The 11,701-nt window shown below is 45.8% G+C and overlaps 1 long non-coding RNA gene across 1 annotated transcript in view; it reads left to right on the top strand.

Moving 5' to 3' along the window:
* The first annotated feature begins 1,507 nt into the window (after nucleotides 1-1,507).
* The window catches only part of LOC108792672, a 20,108-nt gene continuing 9,914 nt past the window's right edge, over nucleotides 1,508-11,701 (top strand). The window contains exons 1-2 of the long non-coding RNA XR_001941580.1: nucleotides 1,508-1,649; nucleotides 4,184-4,189. This is a non-coding gene — a long non-coding RNA (uncharacterized LOC108792672). The remainder of the gene's footprint in view (nucleotides 1,650-4,183; nucleotides 4,190-11,701) is intronic.

The following is an 11,701-nucleotide window of genomic DNA, read 5'->3' as shown; positions in this document are numbered from 1 at the left end:
TATGCGTTACACCGCTGAGTTCTGCACTATGCATTACACTGCTGATCTCTGTACTGTGCACCACACCGCTGACCCCTGCACTCTGCGTCACACCACTGACCTCTGCACTGTGCGTTAAACCACTGACCTCTGCACTATGCATTACACTGCTGATCACTGTACTGTGCATCACACCACTAACCTCTGCGTCACACCGCTGACCTCTGCACTATGCGTTACACCGCTGACCTCTGCACTATGCATTACACCGCATACCTCTGCACTGTGCTTTAAACCACTGACCTCTGTGTCACATCGTTGACCTCGGTACTCTGCGTTAGACCACTGACCTCTGCGCTATGTGTTACACCACTGACCTCTGCACTATGCGTTACACCACTGACATCTGTACTGTGTGTCACAGCACTGACCTCTGCACTATGCCTTACACCACTGACATCTGTACTGTGTGTCACAGCACTGACCTCTGCACTATGTGTTACACCGCTGACTTCTGTACTGTGCGTCACACTGCTGACCTCTGCACTATGCATTACACTGCTGATCTCTGACAGGGTTAGTTACAAAGGGTGAGGAGTTTGGAGAAGGGAGTAGAAGTGAACAATCTAGGACAACATAGCTGAACTGGAAAGTGAGGTGAATTGCAGATTTTTTTTGCAATCTGCTATGTTGGCCTAGATTGTTCACTTCTCCTGCCTTCTCCAAACTCTTCATCTGTAGTGAATAACCCTGTGAGTCTTTGCCCCGGGTGACGGAATGTCTTGCTTTGCCACTGGGTGGCAGCCCTGAGACTCACAACCAAGTGAAATATGCCTACTTGATGCAACGATAGACCTTGCCCGGAGGTTACAGGATGTTGATCAGGGAACAAGACTCCTCCAATGACCAAGTTCCCTGCAGTGTGATGGTGCCCAAGGTTCTCAGTTCACATTGCAGTAAAGTTCGAGGTGTGCTGAAGAAGTACTACAAGCACTACTGTTTTTTTAGCGCACTGCAGTGTGACGTGGTACAACCGCATTGCACTATGTTGTGTATACGGAGCTGAATGAAGTGTCTTCTGTGACATTTCAATAAAGTTCTACACCAAAAAATTAAACAGTGTGAGGCTCAGACATTGGCGGTGGCGTATCTGCACTGTTTCTCGCAACGCGCACCAGCGGCCGTGTGTTTAGCACAGCTTGCTGATGTGAATTGACCCTTACCAATGAGGTTCAAAGACTTCATTCAAACAATTCTGCAAATATCACTTCATCTATGCAGTCATGCGAAGAGCAAATTCCCATTTACTTTCCATATCTAATCAACTGCAGATGCTTTTCACATGATTCCATACATGAAGTAGTTGAGAAACTTCACAGTAATTTGAGTGAAGCTTCTGAACTACTTTAACAAATCCGCCTCACATCTGCTTTGTTCCTTTTCTTTTGTGTTAATAAAGTTCGACCAAAGAAAAAAAAAGCAACCTTACAGACGTCATTTGCGGTACAGGTCTAGGATGGCGTAGGAAGGGGCGGGCACAAGAAATTCACGTGATTAATGGCGGACCGCGGTTTAGCACGACTGAGCGAAAAAGGCCGCGACCGGAACCGGAAGCTTAGAGGAACGGCTTCAAGAACGGTGTAGGCAGCTGAGTCGTGGCCGTAAGGGGTGTGTAAAAGCTAAATGGTGGCCGGGGAGCCGCACACTTACAATGTATTTTCTTATTGCGTTCATATAGGCGACCCGGCCTCTCTTGTTCAGGCCTGTGCGAGTCGTTCCTGCGGCTGACTAGGCCGATGGTAGACGATACACTCGGTCATCTATTATAATCCGAGTTAGAGAAGACGTTTCTGCAGTTCGGGAATATATGGGCGGTCTGTGTGGTGAGCAGAGAGGAATGGAAGAAGGCGAGCTTTCTTCCCCTTTCCGGAAGTCCCCGAGAGTATTGTGGGGTGTCAAAGAAGCTGGAGGCCATCAGTGTCTCCAGGGGCCTCTGGTGGAGTGCCTCTTTTAACTGACGGTGAAGTAATGCAAGCTATTATGGCCTGCTCATCTCACCATTGTAAAAGGCCACCATGGTAATAAACATTGTATCCTGTTAAGTGAATGTGATAAACACTTGTAGGAATAGTAGTCAGATTGGCATGCAGACAAAGCTGACCATCCAAAGTTTAAGGGTCCATTCACATAGGTGTGGTACAGTAACACATGTTACAAGCCTCAGTGCGTTGTGGTGTCAATTATTCTAAAGGGCACCCAGTGTACCTTGCCGATGAAGTGGAAAAGAGCTGACACTTGTAGGAATCCTCCTAATGGCGTCTCCTCATTGAACAGGTATAAAAGCAGCTAAAAAGATTGCGAACATGTTTCAGTCCACCAAGGGACCTTAATCACCTTGCTGATGGACATGCGGTTAACTCCCTGACTGAAATGGTACATGCAAATTTTACGATGTGTTAGGCAGACATTTCTCATCAGGGGCAGTGCGTTATAATATCCGTTACAACCCCACAAAGGTGGTCACAGGGTTAGGAAAACTCACATTACACTGATGGGGGCTAACCCTCCCCCAAAAGCTAGAACTGGGAAGCGGTTAGGTTTTGGGGTCAGTTACCTTTTCCACTTCAAAGTGACACTAAATTCGGGAGTTAAAACATTAAAAATGCATACATGTACCTCAAGGATTAACAAAAATGTAGATTTGTGTATCACTCGGCTGTGGATCCTCAAATCATCTCTGAATTGGTGCTGACACTGTCCTTCCTTCTGGAGGGTGGATACTTTTCGTTCCTCATGGTCCCTGTGTGTGCTGTAAAGTAGCCACCGCTCCAAGCTCCCTCCCGGAATGGACTACAATCTTATGTTTAGTTTACTAATTTTGTATTGAGATTGTAGTCCATCACAGGAGCGAGCTTGGAGCGGTGACTACTTTACAACACACACACAGGGATCATTGAGAACAAAAGTAGCCACCCTCCAGAAGGAAGGACAGTGTCCATACCAATTCAGAGATGATTGGAGGATCTACAGCCGAGTGAGACTTTTTTTGTTAACAGTTAAGGTACTAGAATGCATTTTTAAGATTTAACTCCTGGGTTCAGAGTCACTTTAAGGGCCCATTCACACCATAGTGTACTAAATCTCTATCACACAGCATACCTATCATGTTGTACCGCATGCTGCCTTGAGATTCATTTGGATGACACCCCAATGCACCTCCCGGTAGCTTTGTGTTGAAGCATAACGCACAGTACCTCAATACTGTGGTTAAAAAAAAAAAAGGTACTTGTATTACTTTTTTTTTTTCCGCTCAACACACAGCCACTGGGTTGTGTATAAGGGTGCCACTCAAATAAATGGAAATGCAATACACGGTGCGCTCTGGATGTATGAATGCTGCGTGTATGGAGCAACACTATCGTTGGAATAAGCTCTTAGTGTCATTTTACAAGCTCTAGACTCTGCTTAGGCAACCTTGGCTTTCCTGCTGTTGTAGAACTACAAGTCCCATGAGGCATTGCAAGGTACTAAAAGCCACGGGCTACTAGAAGCATGATGGGATTTGTAGTTTCAGCACAGATGGCATGCCAAGGTTGCCTAACCCTGCAGTAGATAATAGTGTAACGTAGACCTCGGATCAGCCCCAATTCCTGCACCATCGAATATCTAGGGGTTTTACATTCATACCTGTTGATGCTCTCATTTCCCCTAGGAGGAGAAAGGGTAGGCAGACCAATATTCAATCAGAACCCATTGCACTCCTGACCGAATAGAAACCCTTTGGAGTTGGGTGGGTGCAAAGAGTGACTACGGATGCTTCCGTGAATCAATAAATGATGTAGAAAAGGTCACTTGCACTCTAGATTAATTTTCAATCAATGTTTATTGACATCTAATCGTGTCACGTGGTCAAGGGTAGGCAGACCTACACTGGTACTGGGGGAGACCTGGCAGTTGAATGTCAGTGACGTTGAGTGGGACTCTGAAATTTCAAGGAGATGGCTTGGCTGCTGGCGCAGAGGGCCTGGTTGGGCTTTGTAACAGTCTATGGCAGTAGTATTGTATTTGTAGGGAGCGGGATCTTCCACTGGGCTTGTCTGTGTCTGAATGCATGCCACTTGATGATCTTCCGGGTCCCACTGAAATGGCATTGCATGCCCACCTTAGCACTTGTGCCTTAGATTGCCTTTCCCTGGGTGGTTAGTCTCGAGTTTCTTTTGCAGTCTGTGTCCCCTTTATGGAAATTCACCACTTTGTCTGTATTGGGGACCATTGCCACCAAGACAAAGTGAGGGGAAATCCAAAATCCAGAAAGAGGAGAGGGCAAACCTTACCATTTTGTCTTGATTTGTATGGTGACTGTAACGTCCTCCTTGTAACGTTCTCCGTATCTCTTTTGATTGAACTCGATGGACTTGTGTCTTTTTTCAACCTGACTAACTATGTATTGTAAAGTGCTGTGCAAACTGTTGGCGCTATATAAATCCTGTATAATAGGGGAAATGTTCTGGAGACCACTAAGATGGAATTTCCTCTAACTTGCTGTTGTGTCTCTGGGAAAGGAAGGACAGAAGTGGACGGAAATTTCCATAATATTACACAGCCAACAAAAATTTACCTGGCAGGGTTTTAACTAGAGATGCACCGATACCGAGTATTTGGGCGGATACTCCCTGCCAATCGGGAAGCTGTGCTAGGAAGCCGGTTTCACTTATTGCTGAGCAGCCGGGCTTCCCTGCCAATCAGGAAGCTGGGTGGCATGTCGCAACCCGACCCCCCCAACCCACCACCCGGTATCGGAGAGTACCGAAAAAAGAAATACCGGTTTTTCGGCATAGAGTACCGATATCTGTGCATCCCTAGTTTTAACCCTTACCAAAAAACAAAACAATTTTTGGCTATAGATGCACTTTTAACCGTGTTAGCTGGAGTTGGCCTTGATTTATCTTTTTTTCTCTTGCTTTAAAGCCATTCTAAAGGTGCCCATACACCGTACTATTTATCTGCAGATTTTCTGTGGTCAGATGGAAAAAGTGCAACAGATTGGCCCAGGTGGAGATTACTCCATCCACACAGTTATTTAGATGGAGGAATCTGTATCACCTTTTCCATCTGACCACAGAAAATCTGCAGATAAATTGTAAGGTGTATGGTCAGCTTAAGGGCTTGCTCACACCAAGCCCGGAGCAGATCCAGAGCAGAGCAGGTGCAGACCGGATCAAAACTGCGTCCAATGTATTCCTATGGTATTTTGAGCTCCAGTTCACATCGCAGCGTGCAGATCCAGAGCAGGTGAAAAAACTGCGGCAAGCCCTATTTTACCTGCTCTGGAATGCATCAAAAACGCATGAGAAACGCAAAAACGCATGCAAGTGCCTGAAAGCCCATGTTAAACTTTAAAAAAACTAAAAAAAAACTTTTTTTTTTTTTTTAGCAAAAGCAGCCCAAAACGCGGCACAACGCACTGCACTGCGTGTGCAGAAACCTGACTGGATGTGCTCTGCATTTGGTGTGAACAAGGCCTAAGACTACCCTATCTTCTGGGGGATGATGCTTTGTGATTTCCTTGCAGAATGAATCACATTATCACACTGTTGAGATAGGAAAATAACTGATGACAGGATAAACCGGTAATAAGCGTTTTTATTTACCAGGGCAGATAGATTCCTGTAAATTAGCATGTATTAAATAGCATCAACATAGGCCATCTTGCCATGCACACAGAAACTGCCCGATTTTTGCACGTGATGCTTGAAATTGGGAGCATTACTTGCTTTTCTTGGGCTGTTTATGGCCAACTGAAGAAAAAGAAAGCAAGCTTCTCAAAGGTTGTTATTGACATTTCAAGTTATTTTTGCTTCTGTGAAGGCCATGTTAAGACTTTGTTTCAACTCGATATAGACGCGCTGTGTTCGTTCATTCTGAATGAGATGGCAGTTCACGTTAACGAATGAAAAATCAAATCTTTTTTTAATGCAGTGTGCCACATATATAAACATTGTGCGTTGTGATGCACTGCAGTGTGCACGTGTTGCCCTTTACTGACATGGTTCGGTAGGGTGTTTCTCTATTTCTCTCACGACAGGTATACCAGGGATTAGCACTTTTAACAGAATACTTACTAATGCATCTTTTATTTGTAATATTTAGGAGCTGCCATAATGTACCAAATGTTGGTATTTAATCAGGGAAATGGTATTGTCGGTTACAGTAAACTTGTCGGTACCGTAATGATGCACTACAATGCAGGCACCTATTGGTGTCTGCACATACCAAAAGTTTTAGGCTCTTAGGCAAATTTTATTGGTGGTCTTGCAATGGGTGCTGGAGAAGCTATTGATACTTATGACTAGTTAGCCTACCTCCTCCCCTATGTTCCTGTTGATCAGTAAGGGTGCCCTTGATGATGATGGCCCAGCAGTAATGTTACAGGAAGTGGACCCACTGTCCTCACTATCTGGAAGTATTGAAATTTGCGTACTGTGTGCCCTGTGCAGTGTAGTAAAATTTATATTGATGGCTAAACCACCACTTTTGGCACATATACAGTACTGTGCAAAAGTTTTAGGCAGGTGTAAAAACATGCTGTAAAGTCAGAATACTTTCAGAAATAAGTATTAATAGTTTATTTTTATCATTTAACAAAATGGAAAGTAAGTGAACAGAATAGAAATCCAAATCAATATTTGATATGACCACCCTTTGCCTTCAAAACCGCATCAATTCTTCTAGCTACACTTAGTCCCCATTCACACTGAGCGACATGCAAATCTTACTTATTTCCACGCGATCGTAGTTGCGCGATATAGCGCAACTTCTCTATTGGGCTGCATGCAAATACTACCAAATCACGCGACATCCGTGCAAAAAGGGTCATGTACAGGCGACGAGCTACAGGTGACATGGAGCTGTAGGATGTGGACAGCTCCATTGAAAAGCATTGGACGAACGATATCGCGTGATATCTCGTGGAAATATGCTCTCAGTGTGAACGGGGACTTAGACTCCTCAGTCCAGAGCACCTGCTGCCATTTTTCTGTGGCCTTGCAGCCAAAAAGCCGCACTTCCGATGTGGAAACCATGCTAAGAGACTCATCTATGCATAAAAAAAATAGGAACTGGAGTGCAGAAAAATGGCAGCAGGTGCTCTGGACGGACTGACTCAAAATTTGAAATATTTGGCTGTAGCAGGAGGCCGTTTGTTCAGCGAAGGGCTGGAGAGCGGTACAATGAGTGTCTGCAGCCACAGTGAAGCATGGTGGAGGTTTCTTGCAAGTCTGGGGCTAATAGGCCATGCTCCAATCTATACTTCATAAATTACACTAACAAGTACTGTATGTGAGGGCAAAACACTAACTGCAAGTATGATGCAGATGTCAGTACAGTTTCAGTACAAACACCTGTTAGTTCTGTATAAAGGGTTTCTATGAATCTTGACTCAGTACTTTGCAGATGTTTATTATAGTTTCATTTCTTGATATTCTAGTTATCAAAAGCCGGAGCTCTTTTGTCTTTGGTTAAATGGGTCATTAGACAGATGGAGCATGGTTCTGATTAGTTTTACAGGCGGAGTGAGGTATGTTTGTGCTATGTAGCATTATATTGTGCATATAAATAGTGCATTACTGATGTATTTATGACTTTTCACTGTAAATAAGGTATGATTTGCTTTTATCAGCTGTTATGGTTAATGAAGTATAGTTTTGGTAGGAAAGTACCGTACTCTGTGTGGAAATTCCTAGAACAAGATTGATGTTTTTGAGAAGAGTGAATGTAGATGTGCTATTCTTGAATGTTGATGGCAGTTGTGCTTATGTCATTTATGTGAAATGTTGCTGTGATCCACGCCACTATTTAGCATCGAATGCTTATTTTATTTTTTAACCTAAGTTTTTATATGCTGTCCTACAGTAGTATTTGTAAGAGCTTTAAAGTGTAATTCCACTTTCCCAGGTGAATTTGGGAAAATGGAAATATCCCCACCAATCTGCTCCCCCTCCACCACTCTACCTTAAGGCCCCGTTCACATTGAGCAATTTATCACGCGGTAATTCCCGCGATATCGCGGCTATTTACCGCACGATATCGCGCTCCAATGCTTGGCAATGGGGCAAAGGGTCCTGCTGTCATGTGTCGCTACAGCAGGACCCTTTTTGGAGCGGATTTTGCCACGATTCAAGCTTGCTCAATGCAAGCATTTGCACGATATCGCGCAAAATGCAAATCGCGCAACAAACGCACCGCTCAATGTGAACGGGGCCTTAAACGAATGCTGCTTCCTCTCCGTGGCTGCCGATGTATGATCTGTACACAGCATTGCAGCCCTTCACTATGTATTTCAAGTTAAGCTTGCAAATAGTGAGAATTCATTCATTGCATTCACTTGACCGATCAGAAGCGCTTCTGACTGCGTTGACCAATGAGGATGCTTCTTGGCAACAAGTGCTTCTCATTGGCGTGATAACTGCCCTGACCAATGAATGCTCTTCATTTGTGAGGGTAATTTGAAATACCCAGCAAAGGGCTGTAATGATTATGTACTGTACATCAGGAGCCGTGGAGGGAAAGCAGTGTTTGTCCAAATGTAAGGGGGGTGGGGGAGGGGATAGATTGAGGGTAATTCCATTTTGCTAAATCTGCCTGGGAAAGTGGAATTACCCTTTTTTATTCTGCCCAAAAATCTTCAGTTAATGAGGGACATTTGGGTTATACTGCCATCTTCAAGAAGTTTGAATACTGTCAAACAAAAGTGAATCCAGCCTCCGTAAAACCCTTGACTAGATTAGTTTTCTCCAGTCAACTTCCAGGACAGCACATGAGAGAGGCTCCTTCCACCAGGATAGGAAACACATCTCTGGGTCAAAGGTTAAAAAGCAGTCCCTCTGACATCCTCCTCATTTTTTTTTGTTTCCTATGTATGGAGGAGATGCATCGCTGAAACATGGCCTAGGAGTCTCTCTCTTGTGACCTGTTCTCTTCTACTCCTGTACTTTTCGTCTCCCTTCCTTGTTGGTGGTAGGGGTTCTCTAGCCTGTTAGGAAGCATTTGGCCTAAACCATTACAACAGTCCTGTTTTTTCAATGTCTTAAAATTAAGGGTAACCAAGCTTGCGCCCTCCAGCTGTGGTGAAGCTACATGCATGTGACACTAAAAGTCATGACTGGCTGTGAGTCTTGCAATGCCTTATGGGACTTGTAGTTCAACAGCTGGAGGTCCGAAGGACGAGTCTGAGGCTGCATATAGTAGCCTCGTCTCATCTGTTGAGAGAGTTGTCAGCAACATTCTGGTCCTTCAGAGATCCCTCTTGGCTGGTTTTAACCCTCCTCCACAATTACAACCCATTCCTGCCCACTGCTGCTTCTGGTAATCTGCAGCCAGTGAGGTACCGCCTGTAGCAGAGCCTGAACAGCCATGCTCCATCTGATGCACCTGCAGGGAAATACCTGCTAAAGAAGTATTGTTCCAGAACCTGTAAGTTTTTTTTTGTTGTTGTTGTTGTCCCTGATAGGGCTGCAACTGATTATAATCGATTAGTTGGCCGACTTTTAAAAAAAAAATTAAAAATCCTTAAAAAAATACCATCCTTAATTTAAAATAAAATACACAAATGCAGTGTTACAAACAAAGTTTACTTCAGAATAAAACTGCATGCACAATTTTTTGAAATTGCACAGCATTGCGGTACCATGCGTTCCAGTGTGGGCGATTACACTGTGGGTGGGAGGCACATTTGGGGTGCTATTGAAATGAATGGCACTGTAACGTACCTCCGGCAAATTACTTTTCCCCAGTCATCTTCCAGGACAGCCATCGAGATATAGGCTCCGCCTGCCTGCAACAGGAAACACATCAACCACATTAAATAAATAGACTCCTCCTTCCATCCCAAGTCCAGTTTTTTTTGTGTTTCCGCCGGCTACACAGGGACATCGTAATGTTTGTTATTTTTAGGGCTCTTGTTTGTTTGCCCTAGGGCTGAGCCTTACCCTGCTATGCATTGGGACCTACTCCAGGATTACCTGCTGCAGTGCATACAGGGATTCCCTATCGGACCCCCACCCGATTCTGGGCCAAGGTTCCCTTCCATCACTCAGGGAAGGCAACCATCCTCCTGCACGTGAGTAGGCACCAGATGGTGGCCCCCCCTGGTGTACAGCAGTGGCAAGGAGTAATAACCTGGAGTGTGCGTGTGTCCTATTGTGGACAACTGTCTGGTGACAACAGGGGCAGCATGAAGAGGGGTACGGGGAGGCTGGAGGTAATCCAGGGGTCCCGGATACCTCGGCAGCATATAGAGCACTTACCTGATGGTAGGGGGAGCGGTGCAGTCGGTGACAGCGTGGGGGGTGTTGCGCTCGCGCGAAGCGCTGCATCGTCTTCTTGGCTGGTTGCTGGATTCTCTGCTTAGGCTGTGATTATGGCGGGTGACGTCACTGGGGGCGCCGTCGCCACGTGTAGCACGCGCCGCGTCGTCTGCTGCGGTGACGCGCTTCCGGTGCGCCACTTCCGGTTTCGGCTCAGCTTCGCGCCGGAGACATAAGGAGCTGGAAGGGGACAGAATCAACAGCTCCTAGATAGACAGTAGACTCCACGCGGCCACGACTAACTGGGCACATCCGCTCAGCAGCTGTACACCATAGCCGACCTAGACCACATACGGCCGGTGGGGACGTCAGGAGCGGGCCCATAGCGTGGTCGGCAGTGAGCTACAGAATGCCCACAGAGGCCGGACCGGGTGCAGCTGCTCCAGATCTGGGAGAGCATGGCACTGGCGCTAAGGTAGGCGAGTTTTTTTTTGGAAATGCTCCCCTACCCTTTACCCTGCTTGTGTTGGGGGCCTGTTCAGGACAAGCGGGGTAGTGTTTTGTGAAACATGGTTTGCATGGGGGCAGGGCACTGGCTAATGGCTGCACTCTTGTCTTACACAGGTCAAAGCCATGGAGGATAAGCCCCTCGCAGAAGCTGGTTGCTCGCGCCCAAAAGGGAAGAAGTGTGCCTCTTGCTTTGCAAAAATGTCAGCTTCATGGTCCAAACCCTTGTGCAAAGTGTGTTTAGAGAAAATAGTTGCAAAAGAGTCAGCCGGAATGTTTAAAGGGCTTTTGGACTCTATGAGAGAGGAAATGGTTAATACATTTCAGTCTTTCAGGTCGGCGCTCCAGACCCCAGTGAGTCCCCTAGTGGAGAGTAGTTTACCAGGTACTTCGGGAGCAGGTAGCTCTACGGGATACGCAGAGAGCATGGTGAGCAAGCAAGCGCCCAGTGAATCCTCGGGATCTCAGGATGAGTCACAGGATCAGGATGAGTCGGAAGGGGAGTTGCATAGCAGTTCAGCTACGAAATTCCTTTTCCCATCATGTGAGACAGATGAGCTGTTGAAAGCCATAGGGGATACGCTGGATATTAAGGAAGAATCCACTGAGCTTTCGGTGCACGACAAACTATATAAGGGGCTCCAGACAAGGAAAGGACGCACCTTCCCGGTCCACAAATCACTCTCGGACATGATCCAAGTGGAGTGGCAGCACCCAGAAAAGAGAATGTTTTTTTATCGCAGGTTCCCCTTTGCGGAGGAAGATGCAGGTCTGTGGGACAAATGTCCTAAGATAGATGCCTCTTTAGCGAAAGTCTCTAAAAAGACCGACCTGTCTTTTGAGGATATGGGGGCTTTGAAAGACCCAATGGACAAGAAAGCGGAGGCTTTGCTCAGGAAAGGATGGGAATC

This window comes from Nanorana parkeri, unplaced genomic scaffold, assembly GCF_000935625.1.
Source record: "Nanorana parkeri isolate BGI_ZX_2015 unplaced genomic scaffold, ASM93562v1 scaffold667, whole genome shotgun sequence".
Taxonomy (NCBI): domain Eukaryota; kingdom Metazoa; phylum Chordata; class Amphibia; order Anura; family Dicroglossidae; genus Nanorana; species Nanorana parkeri.
Note: the sequence above shows the minus strand (reverse complement) of the source record. Positions and strands in the feature narration are given on the sequence as shown.